Below are 16,870 nucleotides of genomic sequence, written 5' to 3' on the forward strand. Positions count from 1 at the left end.
CTTCCCAGGTACTAGATATTTTTCAAAGATTGTGAGTGTGTGTGTATTTGCATATATATGTATATATAATTAGAAAAATAAACCATATTATTTTGTGTATCCTAGGGGAAAAGGTGTCAGCATTTTACATGCACCTTGCTTTTTAAATACTACATCTTGGAAATTTTCCCCATTTTATGTGCAAGAATAACCACATTCTTTTAAATGGTGACATAATTCAAATGTATGGCTGTCCCAAAGTATATTTAACTAGGCTCCTGTTGAGAAACATTAATTGTTTCTGGTTTATTGCTATTGCAACCTGTTCAGCAGGAAACATCCTTGTATATTTTTCTTTTCTTGACATACGTTTGTGAGTATAATTTGCTATTTTGTGGGGGGTACTGAGGATTGAACTCAGGGGCACTTGACCACTGAGCCACATTTCCAGCCTTATTTTGTATTTTATTTAAAGACAAGGTCTGAGTTGCTTAGTACCTCACTAAGTTGCTGAGACTGGCTTTGAACTCGCTATCCTCATGCCTCAGCCTCCCGAGCTGCTGGGATTACAGGCCTGTGCCACCACACCTGGGTGTGAGTATATTTTCTATGGTAAATTTCTAGCAATGGAACTGAAGGGAAAGCACGGAACAAGAGACAGGTAAGTGAAAACTGAAAGACAGAGACCAGGCAGAGATACACATGAGAGTTTATTTGTCAGAGCTGACAAATAAAGGCCATCTCTCTATAGGAGAGAGGCAAAACAGGCTTGGGTTCTGGGACTTTTATAGGGCAGGCTCAGGAATCAGAGCTGGGCAGGTCCTAATGTGGGTGGTTAAGGATTGGATTGGTATGAGGGAGTGGAGAGCCTTTCTCAGAAATGCCATCCAGATGCTAAGCAAGGACTTTATAGGAACTGCCTGAGGAAAGGATATGAATTTTAAAATTTTGAATAGCTGGACACAGTGGTGCACACCTGTAATCCCAGCTGCTTGGGAGGCGGAGGCAGAGGATCACAAGTTCTAGACCATCTTAGGCAACATAGCAAGACCATATCTCAAAAATTAAAAGGGCTGGGGATGTGACTCAGGGATAGAGCTCAATCTCCAGTAACTAAAATAATAATAATAATAATAATAATAATAATAATAATAATAATAATAATATAAAACTTTGAATAGATGTTGAAAATTACCTATTGAAAAGACAGATCCAATGACCATGCGTGTCGATGACTGATGAGTTTACTGTTTGCCCACAAGCTCACCCACACTGTATTATCAATATGTTTCATCACTTTCCAACCAGGTAAAGAACAACTTCTGGTTTTGCTTGTCCCCGTTTTTCTTTAGTGTGAGTGCTATGAGCCTGCATTCATCTTGAGACACCTTTACACGGAAAACGTTCTACCCTGGAGAGTAGCCCCTGCCTCTAAGAGGGACAGAAGATGGCCAGTCATGTCCTGGTAGTGGCATCAGCCCTAGAACCAACCTGCCTGGCTGCTATGAGTTAACGAACAGCCAGAATAAACATCCCAAAGAGCTTAACCCTCAGAGTTCCCTACTTGCTACCACAAGCGCCTGATCATAAACCCCCCGGAATATTAATAGTTCTGACCATAAGGTCCTTGCTTAGCATCTGGATGGCCATCTTAAGTGACAGCCACCATTTTAAGGAAACAGTTTTGCTTTCCCTCCCAAGGGCCTTCTGAGAAAGGCTCACCACTCTCTCATACCAACCCAAACCTTAACTGCTCTCATGAGGACCTGCTCCGCTCTGATTCCTGAGCCTGCCCTATAAAAATCCCAGACCCCAAGCCTGTGTTGCCTCTCTCTCCTACAGAGAGATGGCCTTTATTTGTCAGCTCTGACAAATAAACTCTCGTGTGTATCTTTACCTGGTCTCTGCCTTTCACTTCTCGCTTACCCGTCTCTCGTTCCTCAATTTCCCTCCATTGACCGTGATCTGTTTAGAAACAATCACCATATTATCCACTCAGACTTCTCAGATCAGACACTATTCAGTGCTGGTTCAGTGATACTGTCCCCTGTCATTTAACTGTGAAAACCCAAGAACGTTTTTAAGAGAGTGCTAATTAAGGCGAAAAGAGAGCTTTCCTTATAGAAATGGTTTTGCTACCTCCTCCATATGAATCAGGATAGCCTAATTATCCCAGCAGGCCCTTGCTTTCATTTCCATTTATGACAGGGTTTGGTGCAGTTAATTGGACCATTGGGCAGCACCCATTTCGATAATCTTGGCTAGAAATTGCTCCCTTGGGTTGGAGGGTCTTCATTTTTCATTCTGAGGACAGGGAACGGAGGAAATGAGGCCGGGTGAGGACAGAATGTCCTCCATGTTTTAGCTCCACTTTCCTGCCGCAACATGGCAGGTGTTACATAAGCTCTCCTGAACAGCACAAGCAATTTGTGACAAGCGCTGCTTTTGTGTTGCACTGAAATTTCTAGATAATTAGTTTATTCTAATACAAATGAGGTGGCAGGATAATGTATTGAGCTTAGGTCTGTCTGTCCTGTATTTTATTTCTTCTTTCTCAGTAGGAAGCCAGCCTTGCCTCAGGGAGGTTTGGTTTGAATTGGGAAGTTTTTGTGTAGACTGCCAGGCACATGTTTGCTGAAAGCCAGGAGCCTGGGGAGGGATTGGTTGGAGATTAGTGGACCTCAGGTCCTGCAGACTGGAATGTATTCCCTGACAGTCTGTGGCAGGTGGCAGGATGGCAGGACTTCTGTGGAGAGGCTTTGTGGTATCTTCAGAGGGACAGAGTCTCAGCCTAGGATTCCTAACTTCAGCCTAGAGCCCCAGACCGAAGCTTGGGAAGGAAACAGCCACAAGCCTCTTTCCTTGAAGGGATGCAGATGTGTAAGCTGGAACCCTGGGATGTCTGCAGAGGCCTTGGTCTCTGGAGAAGAGTGGCCCTGCCCATATTTAGTGGGTTGCACTAACCTGGGTTTTCACAGATTCCCAGAGGGAGAACCTGCCTCATCCTGCTACTACCAAGATAATTTTCCTGCCAGCCCAGAAGATAAGAACTCACACTATGGGTAACTTGAAGTGAAGAAAAGAAGGAATATAACAGAAGTTTTGGAAGAAAGATTATCTACAGCACAATAATTAGAATGAATTGAAGGTGAATCTTAGAGCAAGGTCATTCCCACCCACTTGCATTCCAGGATACTCTATTGAGTGGGAGAAGAAGGGGTGATGTCACAGTGTGGTTCCAGGAACATTGCTTATGACCCTCCCACGGGATTGTGATTGGTGACCAAGAAAAAAAAAAAAAAAAAAAAAAAACCACTTGTCACGTATCCTGTGTTGCTGCAGAAATCACTGCCTCAGAGCATGGGGGTGGTGTCCTCAGTGGTGTCCACCTTTTCTTGATTGGAAAAATCTCACCATGGTGTTTGGCCATCAGCAGGGAAGGTATCCAGTGCACACGGGCCTGTTCTCATCTGACTGCGGAGCAGTGAATGCAGGCAAGTGAGCAAATAGACCGAACTCAGGAGATTCCAAAATGCCTGAGCAATGAATCTTCTCCCAACGTGAAGAAGCTTGAAGTCTCTACTCAGTGGAGCAACCAGCCCAGCCCAGCCCAGCCCAGCCCAGCCCTGCCCTGCGCCTTGGGTAGAGTCAGCAGGCTCTGCCTATGCCTGTGGTTCTGTCACGTCCGGGCTTGTCTTGTCCTGGTAGAGGGCAAGAAATAGAAACTGTGGCCCTGGAATGACAGCTGGCTTAGGAATGTTGGTCTCAGCACTTTGTTGGAGGTTGGGCTATCAGCATGAGCAGACTATGAGATGAAGGTGATCTGCTGTTTCTGTCCATTTTCTGTGGACTTGATGGCCATGGAAAATGAGAGGTGGGCAGGCACCAAACCTGCAGACGGATGATGAGTCTGGTGTAAGGCTCGAGGCCAAACTGTTTCCTTGTTCCCCCTGAGGCTGCCTACATCCCACCTGGTTCACCTGAAAGTCTGTGACAGACTCAGCATTAGGCACAGTATTGGTACTTAATAAATATTTCCTGTGTGGGCAGTGTGCTTATGGAGTGACAACTGTATGCAAGGCATCAGGCCAAGTATGGAAAGAGATGCTGGACAAAGCTCCTTGTCTTCTGGAACTTTCAATCAAGTGGGCCATAAGGCATATGCCTATGTGGTTTATCACTCGGGTACAAAAGGACTTTTTTTTTTTACATCAGGGTTTTAAAATTTTATAGCAACTTTGAAAAATTGACTACCATCCATGTCCTTTAAAAAGGTAGCATGTGTGCATCAAAGCCTGCAAGAGACGTGGGTAATTGCAGTGGCCTCTTATAGGGAATTGGGGGCCAGGAGTCAACGAGAGACATTGTAATGTTTTATAATTTTTTAATGTGTAAAATGTAATAACTAAGAAACAAAAAAATCCAAATTTCTGGCTTTTCTTAATAATGCAGAAGTCCTGGGAACATTTACTCTGGTAACAGAGGGAGGGAGGAGGGTCAGCATTTGACTCTAAGCTGAGAGCTGGCATTGATTTACATTTGTCGCATTTATGTTTGGAGCATTACAGAAGAACAAGTTCTGGGGCGAGTAGATCAGAGAGCCTGTGTCTGCTGCAACAATCCAGGGAGGGCCTGAGCTGTAACGGGGATGGAAACAGGCCGAGGCACTGATGCAATAGAACTGGGAGGTGGGTCACCATGTGGAGAATAGAAAAGACCAGGTTACCTCTAGATTCTGCTCAGCAGACCACAGAAAGTGCACAGGACTTTCACGCCAAGGGAAGGGAAAGGGGATTCAGGAGATCTCTGGTGATAGCAAAAATGCTGGAAGAATAAACCCCTGAAATGCAAGGAAAGGCCCACATCGAAAATGGGCTCTGGGGTGACTGGCTCCTCTCCCCCATTCCAGGCACCCAGAGTCCCAGTGATTTACCAGAGAAAATGGCATCTTTAGAGAACACAAATGGGAGAACTGGAATTTCAGAGGGAGAAACGTAATGCTTGTGACTTAAAAGACAAAGAATTGCCAACTGAAAAGTAGCTGATATCCTGTTCCTCTAGGGAACAAATTTTCCTGGATCTGTGATCATCCTTTACAGCTTTATTAGTCACGTCTAAAGCCCTTTTTTGGGTGGTGAGGCCACTGGCAGGGTGCTGCTCTGGGTGATTACCTTGAGCAACAAGCTCTACATAGCAACCCCAGGGGATCAACAAGCCAGACTGCCAGGCAGCACTGCCCAGAGGCTTGAGGCAGAGAAGTAAACCGACCTCAGCTTCTTTTCCATTGAGTTTGCTGTAGCAACTTGGGGCCTTTCACTGATGTTAGAAACAGGTAGGTTCCTTGGAGGCAGGAAGCAAGTTTTGACTTTCTCTGTTCTTGCAAAGAGGCCTTGACAATGTTTGATTGCATGGGCTACTTGAATCAGAGTTGCAGATGTTTTCCCTTTGGTGGCTAGGTATTGATTTAGTAACCCCATGGCTTTAGACTTAATCCATGATGTGAGCAAGATACTCAAGTAAAAGTGTTAATTACTTAACAATAGCTAGTGATTATTGAATAGTTATGCAGAATCATTTAAGAAAATTTAAATCTTCATGTTAAAACCCTAATAGGCAGAGACACTTTTCAGTCTCATTTTACAGATGAGAAAAGTGAGATGAGAGACCAACTTGCCTAAGGACATGCAGTTAGTAAGTGGAAAACCAGGCTCCTACCAGGTGAGTTTGACCACCAGGAATTATTGTTTTCTGGGTCTGAGAAGCCATTCTCTGGTGGGTGTCGACTGTGAAGCTGACACAGAGTGTCTTCAAACTTGGGTTGATACATAAGCTTTTCTTGACCATAGCTGAGCTGCACTGAGAGCGCTGCTTCTGGTGGTGAATGTCCTATGGAACACTGGCTGAGTGGGTGGGGTGACATCACAACACACCAGGGCACAGAGGGAATACGTGTTTACTGAAGATGGAGGAGACCTGGGCAAGGGCAGCACACGTTCCTCCCTGAACAGCGTCATAGTCCAGGGGGAGCCAAGAGAATGATTCCCAGGGGTTCGGTTGGGCTCATGCCTTCACAGGCATTATTTCTTTTACTAATGCAAACGTTTGATTATGAGTTATCTCAAATGTACAAAAAAATGATAAAGCAGAACCTAGAAACCCCAGGGATGGACCAGCTGTTAATACCTCCCCTGTGGGGTCCACCGTGCTCTCCCTCTCTAAAGAAACATATGCTAAAGGGGGCTGGGGTTGTGGCTCAGTGGTAGAGCGCTAGCCTAGTATGCTTGAGGCACTGGGTTCCATCCTCAGCACCACATAAATATAAAATAAAAGATATTGTATCCACCTAAAACTAAAAAAATAAATATTAAAAAAAAAAAAGAAACATAAGCTAGACATACTTGTAAGGCCAACCTATTCCTTCCCTGCCTTTGGCCCCATAGGTAACAACTATGATTCATATCATTGCTATGCAAATTTTTAAAAACTTTTAAAAATTGTGGCATAATTTGTAAGTAGTAAATTGTATGACTCTTAATTGTACTGTGTGATAGGTTTTTATAAAGGTGTACACCCAAGACAAGATGTAGAACACGTCCAGCATCTCAGAGGGCTCCTTTGTCTCACAACATTGTGAAATTAAGTGAATGGAGTTGCCAATATTTAACAGTTTAAAAATCCAGAGACTTAATGTAAAAAAACAAATTTCTGGCTTCTCTTGAATTTTGGAGATATCTGGCCACATGAAGCTCACTTTCTAAGAACATGGGGACAGGGTAGCAGTCACCCACTGTAGACACCTGTCATTCCCTCTTGTTATTGCCCATGTACTCATTTACAGAACTGGGAAGGTGCTACCATGTTTGTAATCTTCAAAAAGTGAAGAAAAGCTGGCTGTGTGGTGCACGCCAGTAATCCCAGCAGCTCAGGAGGCTGAGGCAAGGAGGATCTCGAGTTCAAAGCCAGTATCAGCAAAAGTGAGGTGCTAAGTAACTCAGTGAGACCCTGTCTCTAAATAAAATACATAATAGGACTGGGGATGTGGCTCAGTGGTCAAGTGCCTCTGAGTTCAACCCCAGTACCAAAACTAAAATGAAGAAAAACTGCCCTGGGTATATTAAGGAAGGCAGAGTTTGGAAGAAAAATGTCCTTCTCCTCACCTGCTTGGTGACTTACAATGCTGCTGACAGTACCATAAAATGAAAAGGAACCAGATTCTGTGTGTCTTTGCTACTCAAACTGTGGTCCTTGGACCAGCAGCATCAGCAGCACCCAGGATTTGTTAGAAATACAAAATCTCAGTTCCCTCCCCAGACATGTATTTGCTAGGGCTGCCATAACAAGCTACCTCATACTGGGTGGGTTAAAGAGCAGAAATTTTCTCAAATTCTAGAAGCTAAATTCCAGATCAGGGTGGCAGCAGGGTTAGTTTCTTTGAAGGGTCTCTCATTGGCTTCTAATTGGCTGTCTTCTCCCTGTGACTTCACATGGTCCTTCACGTGGTCTTTCTTCTGTGTTTACCTGTGTTCTCATCTCTCCTCTTCCATATCCTTCTTTTTTTTTTTTTTTCTGAGATAGAGTCTCACTCTGTTGCCCAAGCTGGTCTACGGGGCTGTACCACTGTGCCCAGCTTCCATTTCCTCTTCTTATAAGGACATCAGTCATATTGAATTAAGGCCACATCCTTATGATCTCATTTAATTTTAATGACCACTTTCAAGATCCTCTCTCCAAATACAGTCACATTCTGAGGTACAGGGCTATAATTTCAATATGAATCTTGAGAGGTCCCCTTAGGCCCATAACACCTACTAAATCAGGATTAACACTCTAAGAAAATCTCTAGAGAACTTGTGTAGACCTTAATATTGGAGAAGGGATGCCCAGTTCTGCTCCCTGGTGGATTGAGCACCAGTGGGTGTGAATAGGGTCTGTAGGGAAGGAGAAGCCCACGTGTTTTCCATGAATTTTGTTTTCATTCCATAGGGTGGAAATACAGTGCAACTTGAGTTCAATTCCCTCTTGGAGTTCCTGCTTCTCATGGAGGAGTGGGACCCTCTGCACCTGGGGGAATGTGAACAGGTGAGGATGAGAGTAAGGAGTGATAAAGCAAACTGGTAGCATGAATCTGGTCCCAGGAGAGCCTCCTGAGTACAAATTGGAATGCTGGAAATGTGGCTGCTCTTTGCAAAGAGGTCATTTGTACCTGTCACCACTTGCAGGCATCCTCTCTCAAGGTACAGAGAAAATCTCTGGGATTTCCTGGAAAGAGAACTAAGAAGACAACATGCTGCATCCCTCCCCACTCTGCACAAGCTCATTTACCACTCTTGTCATGGCCTGATGCTATGGTGACAGTTACCATAGAAATACTCCTATGCATGGTTGAAGCTAATCCCTGCCCATGCTGTCCATCATGTGGCTTGAACTAAAGATTTTCAAGCTGTGTCCCATAAAACTACAAGGCTTGGTTTCACAAACATTTGATTCAAATATCAGTCTAAAATGTTTTTTAATTTATCTTTTAAATGACAAAGAATGCATATGATCATTATTTAAAAAAAAAAAAAATCAAACAGGCCTGGCATGATGGTACATACCTGAAATCCCAGCAAAAGTATCCAAATTCTGGTCTGAGAGTAGAATGATTGGCAGAAGGTTAGCCCCTCCTACAAACAGTAATTACGAACTTTGGGTAAAACAAAAACAAACACCTTTTTGATGCTCCTGGAGAGCAACAAACAATAAAGAAAGGGCAATGATCCTAAGAAGGAGGGACCACTCTGGACGGGATTCATACTTGTATGGTTTTTCCCCGAAGGAATCATTCTGGAACCTATGTATGTTAGAATCTTTGGAGCTTGTTAAAAGACAGATTTTGGATTCCATCTGAGTTTCTGATTCGCTGGATCTGAGATGGGGCCTGGAACTTTGCATTTCTAACATGTTCACAGGTGATGCTGATGATGCTGGCCCAAGTATCACACTTTGAAAACCACAGCTCGAGCAGAGCAGGAGTCCTTGAAGAACTAGAATTGAAGCAGAAAGCCACAGCATATTGGCCTGACAATTCAGAGGAGTTTGCATCTGAAATGGAGGGAAGTTGAGCAGAAACTTGGGGAAGGAGAGTCCCAGGGCCAGAAGCTACCAAATATGTGTATACGTTCTCCTCAAATTATTGGTGGACCCCAGAAATGTACATGTGCATGTGAGACTACCAGGAGCTGAGGGGACATATGACAGTTGATAGTTGGAAGAGGTGAACAGAGGCCAAGTGTGGTGGTGCACACTAGTAATCTCAGCAGCCTGGAAGGCTGAGGCAGGAGGACCTCAAGTTCAAAGCCAGCTTTAGCAATTTAGTGAGGCCCTAAGCAACTGAGACCCTGTCTCAAAAAAAAAAAAAAAAAGGAAAGAAAGAAAAAAAGAGGATGTGGCTTAGTGGTTAAGTGTCCCTGGGTTCAATCCCTGATACCTCTCAAAAAAAAAAAAATGCTCATTAGAAGAAGACAAGAATCCAGTGTCTATAACAACATATCATTCACCCTGTTCATTATACAAAAATTAGTAGATACATGAAGAAAAAGAAATATGTGACCCATAATCAAGAGATAGGAAATGCTAGCCAAAGACAACCCAGGTGTCAAAATTGGTAGATAAGGACTCTATAATAAACTTCAATAAATACATTAAATAGTCTTTGGAAAAGATACGTACATTGGGTGAAGAGACATTTTAAGAGAGACTTACAAATTACAAGAACAAACTAAATGGAAATTCAAGAACTGAAAAACACAGTATCTGAAAGGTAAATCTCTGCTTCCCATCCTCCCTCTCAACCCCCCCTTTCCACCCCAGAGCTAAACATCCGTAGTAGGAGTCGCTGGTTGTAATGACAAAGTTTTACTCTAATTAGCTTATGCTAAGATGCTAAGATGTAGGGAAGACTCCATAACCAAACTGTCGGGAGAGACAGAGTGGAAGGGGTTTAGGATCAACTGGCCTAGGGATTCAAATGCCACAAAGATGTTCTTGTCATTCATCTCTCTGCCTTCCCCTGGGAATTGGTGGCATACTCTCACTGGGAACAGGATCCTCTGTATGGTAAGTCATGGTTGGGATCAGCTTTGGGCAAATGGACCAACCACATTTGCCAGGGTTGGGATATTATTAATGACTTGAATAAGACACCCAGCCCCAACCAATCACTATGGCCAGGGAAGCAGTTCCCACTGGGTAAGGGGACAATTCTTCAAAAGGAGAGAGGTACCATATATGTGCTAAATGGGAGAAATATCATGAGCTGAACAGCCACTTTCTTTCTTTTTTTTTTTTGTACTAGGGACTAAACCCAGGGGTGCTTAACCACTGAGTCATATCCCCAGCCCTTTTTACATTTTACTTTGAGACAGGGTCTCACGAAATTGCTTAGGGCCTCACTAAGTTGATGAGGTTGGCCTTGAACTTGTGATCCTCCTGGGGAGCCACTTTAATTTGTGCTCACTACACCCTCCATGTCCTTTGTGTATGTGTTATATGGTGTCTGTTATGGTTTGAATATGATGTGGCCCTCCCAAAAGCTCATGATTAGATTGTGAGAGTTGTAACCTAATCAGTGGATTAAACCATTTGATGGATTAATAATTTGAATGGATTGCTGGGTGGTAACTGTGGGGCAGGGCTGGAGGAATAGGTCCCGAGGGGCATGCCTTGTAGACTACATATTTTGTCACTGACTCCTCCCTCTCTGTCTGTCTCTCGCTCTGCTTCCTGGCTGTCAGGAGGTGAGCAGCTTTCTCCCACCATGCCCTTCTGCCATGATGTTTTGTTTTATCTTGGGGCCAGAGCAATGGAGAAGTGAGACAGAAAAGGGGGGGCAATGGGGGGATGCTCAGGTACAGGGTAGCACTTGGGCAACCCATTGGGACCTTCTGAGTGACCCTTTAGAACAAACCTCAGAAGTGTCCTACCAAGGGACAAGGAAGTTGGAAAATGTACCCACCAATTCCAGCCCCTCAGTGGTTGTGGCTTGCCCCTAGGGACAGTAGCTTCTCAAGCCGACTCCTACAGCCAGAGAGAGAGAAAGCACACACGTTCCTGAGAACCGAGGCCGCCATTATGCAGGGAAGCTAACTCCGCTGAATCTGCAGGTCTCTGGGGTGGGCAGATGGGGAGGGGACAGGGCGCTGACTATATCCGATACACATCTGTCAATCTCCTCATATACACGGACAGGGCCCTGCTGTGCAATATTCTATAAAAAATAATTTTTTCAAAACCAAATAGACTTGAACTATGTTAAAACTCAAGCAATAAGTAAGCTGGGGTTGTGGCTCAGTGGTAGAGTGCTCGCCTACCATGTGTGAGGCACTGGGTTCGACCCTCAGCACCACGTAAAAATAAACAAACAAATAAATAAAACTCAAGCAACAATCCCCACATGCAAATGTGTGATCATTCCAAATGGGAGTCCATTAGTGACCACAGTCAATTCACTCCTCATCCTTCCTTAATCCTGCAAGAAACTAGTTTATGGTCCTGTTCCTTCTCAAGGCAGTATCCTGCCACAGCTCTTAGATTTGAGTGCCTGAAGAGCCACTGTATATTAATGTAATATTTTCTACAAGTGGACTTAAGCACAAAATAACCGAACCACCACACCACCTTGTAGATTCAAACAGCAAGTTTTTATTCCCAACCTCTCACCGGCACTCTACACGCACGTTCTGGGGAAAATCCACACCTCCACTGGGCTCTGCATCCCAAAATACTCTCTGAATCCCACGAGAACTCAAGGGGAACTCAAGGAGTGGGCGGGCACCTGAGGCAGCAGGATACTCCCTATTCCCAGCAGGATACACCCTAAACCTGGACCCACCCTAATCCAGCAGGATCCTCCCTAAACCCGGATCCACCCTGGTCCTTGAGCAGGGTCACCTTTCTCAAACATTCATGCAATGTCACTGCAAATGACCTGGGTCCAAGGCAAGCCCATTTCCACAATGGAGAGTCCTCCCTCTAAGCAACATGGGGTAGGCTGACAAAGAAATTGCCATGCATCATTCCTACTTGGCTATGGCTCTCAGCAAAAAATGGCTTCCACTGATGAAAAAATGGGACACTTAAGGAGAAACGTTGCTGGTGTGGTTGTGCATGCCTATAATCTTAGTAATTTGGGAGGCTGAGATGGGACGATGGCAGGTTCAAGGCCAGCCTAGGCAATTTAGTGTCTCAAATTTAAAAATAAAGAAAAGTAGGATTGCTGGGGTGTAACTCAATTGCAGACAGCTTGTTTAGTATATGTAAGGCCCTGGGTTCAGTCTCAGTATTGCAAAACAATAAAAGAAGAAGAAAATTTAATGATATATGTGAGTTTGATCAAGTCAAAGATATCGAATATCCTACCTCTGACCAAATCTTCAAAGTATCAGCCTCACTGGCAGTAGATTATGAAGCAGTGTGCCAAAAATATGCCTGCAAAGACAAGAGAGAAAGATATTTAATTGTTTTTTGGGGGGGTCACCTTTTATAGCAATTAAAATTACCCAAGTCCTCAATATGTTTTGTGTAGCAAACTTTGCAAATTAGTTTTGTAGAACCTGCCAAGTTGCAATGCCATTTTGAAACTAAATACGATGGAGTATGAAAACAAGGCTTTCCATTCCCATCCAGGGAAGAACAACTTAATGTTTTGAAAAGACATATCCAGGGGCTGGGGTTATAGCTCAGCGGTAGAGTGCTTGCCTTGCACATGTGAGGCACTGGGTTCCATCCTCAGCACTGCATAAAAATAAATAAATAAAGATATTGAGTCCATCTTTTAAAAAATCTTTTTTTTTTAAAAAAAGGCATATGCAAAGAAACCTGGCAATGAAAATGCACTGTCAGTGCTACACATAAATAACACATTGCCCACGAGGGAGAACCCACTGTTAAGGAAATGCTTAGGAGGCCTTAAGCTATTATTAATAGGACCTATTAGTCATGGGACAACAAGAACATTGACTGAGCAGGCTGCTGCGAAAAGAGCCACAAGAACCACAGTCTGCTAACTCAGCCAAGAGAGGAATTTGCAAACACACAAATCTTACTAGAAATGCAGGTCTCCTGAGGGCAGGGTTCTAGTCTACCTTAGTCACTGCAATAAGCTGCTCAGTAAATGGACACAACTTACTTAACATTTGAACCCAGCTTGCTTGATGTTTGAAGAGCAAAGTTATTTCGATCTTTGCCATTTGACAGGACCAGAGAATAGGTGGTGCGTATTTTAGTAAATAATAATAATGATGATGACTACTATTTCCTGGGGATTTATCATGTGTCTCAACTGTGTTGACCATTTTACATAATTAGCTCATATTCACGTGTTAATGACACCATAAGATAGTCATTATTATCTCAATTTTATAGGCAAAATACTGAAGTTTCTTGTGTTTATGCCAAGGTGACACAAAGAATAGTAGTAGGGCAGAAATCCAAACCAGACATGGGTACCCAGAGCCCACACCTCTCCCCACCACTCTCTTCTACCACATAGATGTTCAGAAAAGCTATTAGGAAGACATGGTTTTTAGACAACTTGAAACCTTGGCAAAAATGTAGTGGTGATTTTCAAATGGTGAGAAAACAATGGCAAGGGGTAAAAGGGAACAATGGCCATTTCAAGTAAGAAAATAAATTACTACAAGTTACAAATTACTACTAAGTTGTACCTGCTCCAGGCAAGGTCAAGCGGCATCATAGGGCACATATCAAGAATTAGTCATAAAACTGAAATCCCAGCGGCTCAGGAGGCTGAGGCTGGAGGATTGCAAGTTTGAGGCCAGCCTCAGCAACGTAGCAAGGTCCTAAGCAATTTAGCAAGACTCAGTATCAAAATAAAAAATAAAAAGGTTGGAGACTTAGCTCGGTAGTTAAGCACCCCTGGGTTCAATCCCCAGTACCCCCAGACACAAAGAATTAGCCATACAAGTGGGGCTCAGTAGCACACACCTGTAATCCCATCGAATTGGGAGGCTGAGGCAGGAGAATTGCAAATTCAAGGCCAGCATCAGCAATTTAGTGAGACCCTCAGCAATTTAATAAGACCTTGTTTCAAAATAAAAATAAAAAGAACTGGGTTTCAGTTAAGTGGTAAAGCATCCCTGAATTCAATCCCCAGTATTCAAAAGAAAAATAAAATTGACCATATGAAGAAGATAGCAACTTAAATGTGATGGCTCTTTCAATGATGTTGAGGTACTGTCTTTGCAATGCAGATTTTTTAGTGTTTTAGAGCTTTTGTTATAATAGGGACTAAGAAATCCAGAATTAACTTCTAACTTTTCAGGCCAACCAAAATATTAGCATGACCATTTCAAGTGAGAAAAGAAATAACTACAAGAAGTTACTCTCTTTCAAAAAATTTTCCAAAACACCCTTTGTTTGGCTAAGTACTTCTTTTATTTAAATGAACTCAATTTAAATTGAATGCACTAGCTGCAATTTTCACCAACCCAAGCAGGTTGAAGTTGCCTTGCAGTATTGGAGTTATATTGTATTTGCAACTTAAAGTGTTGGTTAAAAATTAAAATGAAGTCTGGACTCTAAATTTAAAAAATAATTATTTGGATTAGAAATTTTACAAGAAATCTGATACACCAAGGCTCTAAGATACCTGATTTTTTAAAAAAATGGCTTCTTTGATCATCTCATAAAGTTATAAAGTATATCTGAAAGGTTTACTCAACAATAAGGATTAAAAACTAGCAGAGGGGGCCGGGGATATAGCTCAGTAGGTAGAGTGCTTGCCTCGAATGCACAAGGCAATGGGTTCAATCCCCAGCACCACAAAAAAAAAAAAAAAAAGAGAGAGAGAGAAAAAAACTAGCAGAGGAACCTTTTGATGACTTGAAATCGATTCAAGAATGTGAGCAGTTATGAGATATTATTAGTAATGGAATTTGAAAGAGATAATTCTTATTACCACTCTTTCAAGTTCATGGAACAGTTTCATTGAAGAATGTCAGAAGTCTGCAAAACGAATTGCTTATAGACATTATTTGCAAAGGCTTCTTCATGGGAATTGAGTTACTCTGCTGTGCACCTATTACAAAACATGAAAATAGATAGCTGGCACTAATATAACACTGAAACTGAAGTCCATAACCACCAACTTCTGATTTCTACGCTTTCTAAGCACATTCATTGTCCTCACTGATTGATTTTATATTTTCATTTATAATGAAGTATTTAAATCATGAATATTTTAAACACTTCACAGTACAGGAAGCAATATAGAAAGACAAATTCTTACCAACCACCACTTAGAACAAATATTAACAGTTTCCTGCATTGAATTGCTTTTTTTTTCCTTTTCTTTCTTTCTTTTTTGGCTACCAGGGATTGAACCCAGAGGAGCTTAACCACTGAGCAACATTCTCAGCCCTTTTATTTTTTATCTGGAGACAGGTTTTTGCTAAGTTGCTTGCAGCCTTGCTAAGTTGTTGAGGCTGGTTTTGAACTCCAGATCCTCCTGCCTCAGCCTTCCAAGTCACTGGGATTACAGGCATGGTCCATCACACCTGGCTTTTAATTCCTTTTAAAAAGGCACATAAATAACTACAACTGCAGAATTCTCCACTTCCTCTCTCTCATCAGGGTAATCTCCTTAAAATTGGTGAGTATTCTTCCTGTCCAGCTTTATTGCAGATATGTGTGTGTGTGTGTGTGTGTGTGTGTGTGTGTGTGTACATATATATATAGTATCTACAATATTTTTTTGTTTGACCTTTGTAACTATATATATCTTTCTGCACCTGCTTTGACTCACTAGTTAGAGAGATGTATCCAGGCTGATTCATTTTGCTTAATTTCAGTCCCTCTTCTCTTTTTTATTAAGGTGAAGCATCCACACAGTGAACGCATGACTCCAGCGCACACCTCAAAACCTTCACTTAGATTGAGAGGGGGACATTTCCAGTGTCCCAGTTTTTGTGTCTTCTCCCAGTTCATACCTCTCAGAGGCAACCATTCTTCTGACCTCTATCACTATAAATTAATTTTGCCTGTTTCAAACTTTATGTAAAAGGAATTATCCAGCATGTCCTCTTTGCGTCTGTATTATCATTGTCATTATTGCTTAATATCATATTTGTGAGCTTCATCCACATCATTGTCTGTAGCAATAGGTTTTCTCCTTATCATTAGCATACAGTATTCTGTTGTATGAACAGAACATTATTTATGGATGCGTTCAGCATTGATGGATATTAGGGTGGTTTTTGGTCTGAGACTATTATGATAATACTCCTATAAATACTTCTGCTTATTTTTGTGGATATGTACTAACTTCTCTTGGATCTGTTCTGAGGAGTGAGCTTGCTGGGTTGTAGCATAGCCATCCTACAGAGGAGTGAGTAGTCTCAGCAGAGATCACATGGCCCTCAAAATAAAAAATATTTACAGTCCTCCTCTGACACATGTACTATTGCTATGGGTATTTCATCTACTTAGGTTATTAACCACATAGTTCAATGTTATAATTTTTGCTTTAAGTGGTCCTGTATCTTTTAAAGAAGTGAAAAGAATAAAAGAAAAATTGCACAGTGTCTTTTATACTCATGTCTTAATGCAGGGACCCTGAACCTAGTTATATCCCCAGGGAGGTCAGACTTCCCTGGCCTCCTAATCAGGTTCTGGAGCACAGGTGACCAGCTGAGTTGGCTCTCTGCTCCTCATGGGTTTGGCGTCCACAAATTCAACCAAGCACAGATGGGAAATATCCAGAAAAAAAACAATTGTGTCTGCATTTAACATGTACACACTTATTTTCTGGTCACCATTCCCTCAATAGTACAGTGTAACAACTATTTAATAACATTTATATTGTATTAGGTATTATAAGTAATCTACAGAT

This window comes from Marmota flaviventris, chromosome 4 (genome assembly GCF_047511675.1).
Source record: "Marmota flaviventris isolate mMarFla1 chromosome 4, mMarFla1.hap1, whole genome shotgun sequence".
Lineage (NCBI taxonomy): Eukaryota > Metazoa > Chordata > Mammalia > Rodentia > Sciuridae > Marmota > Marmota flaviventris.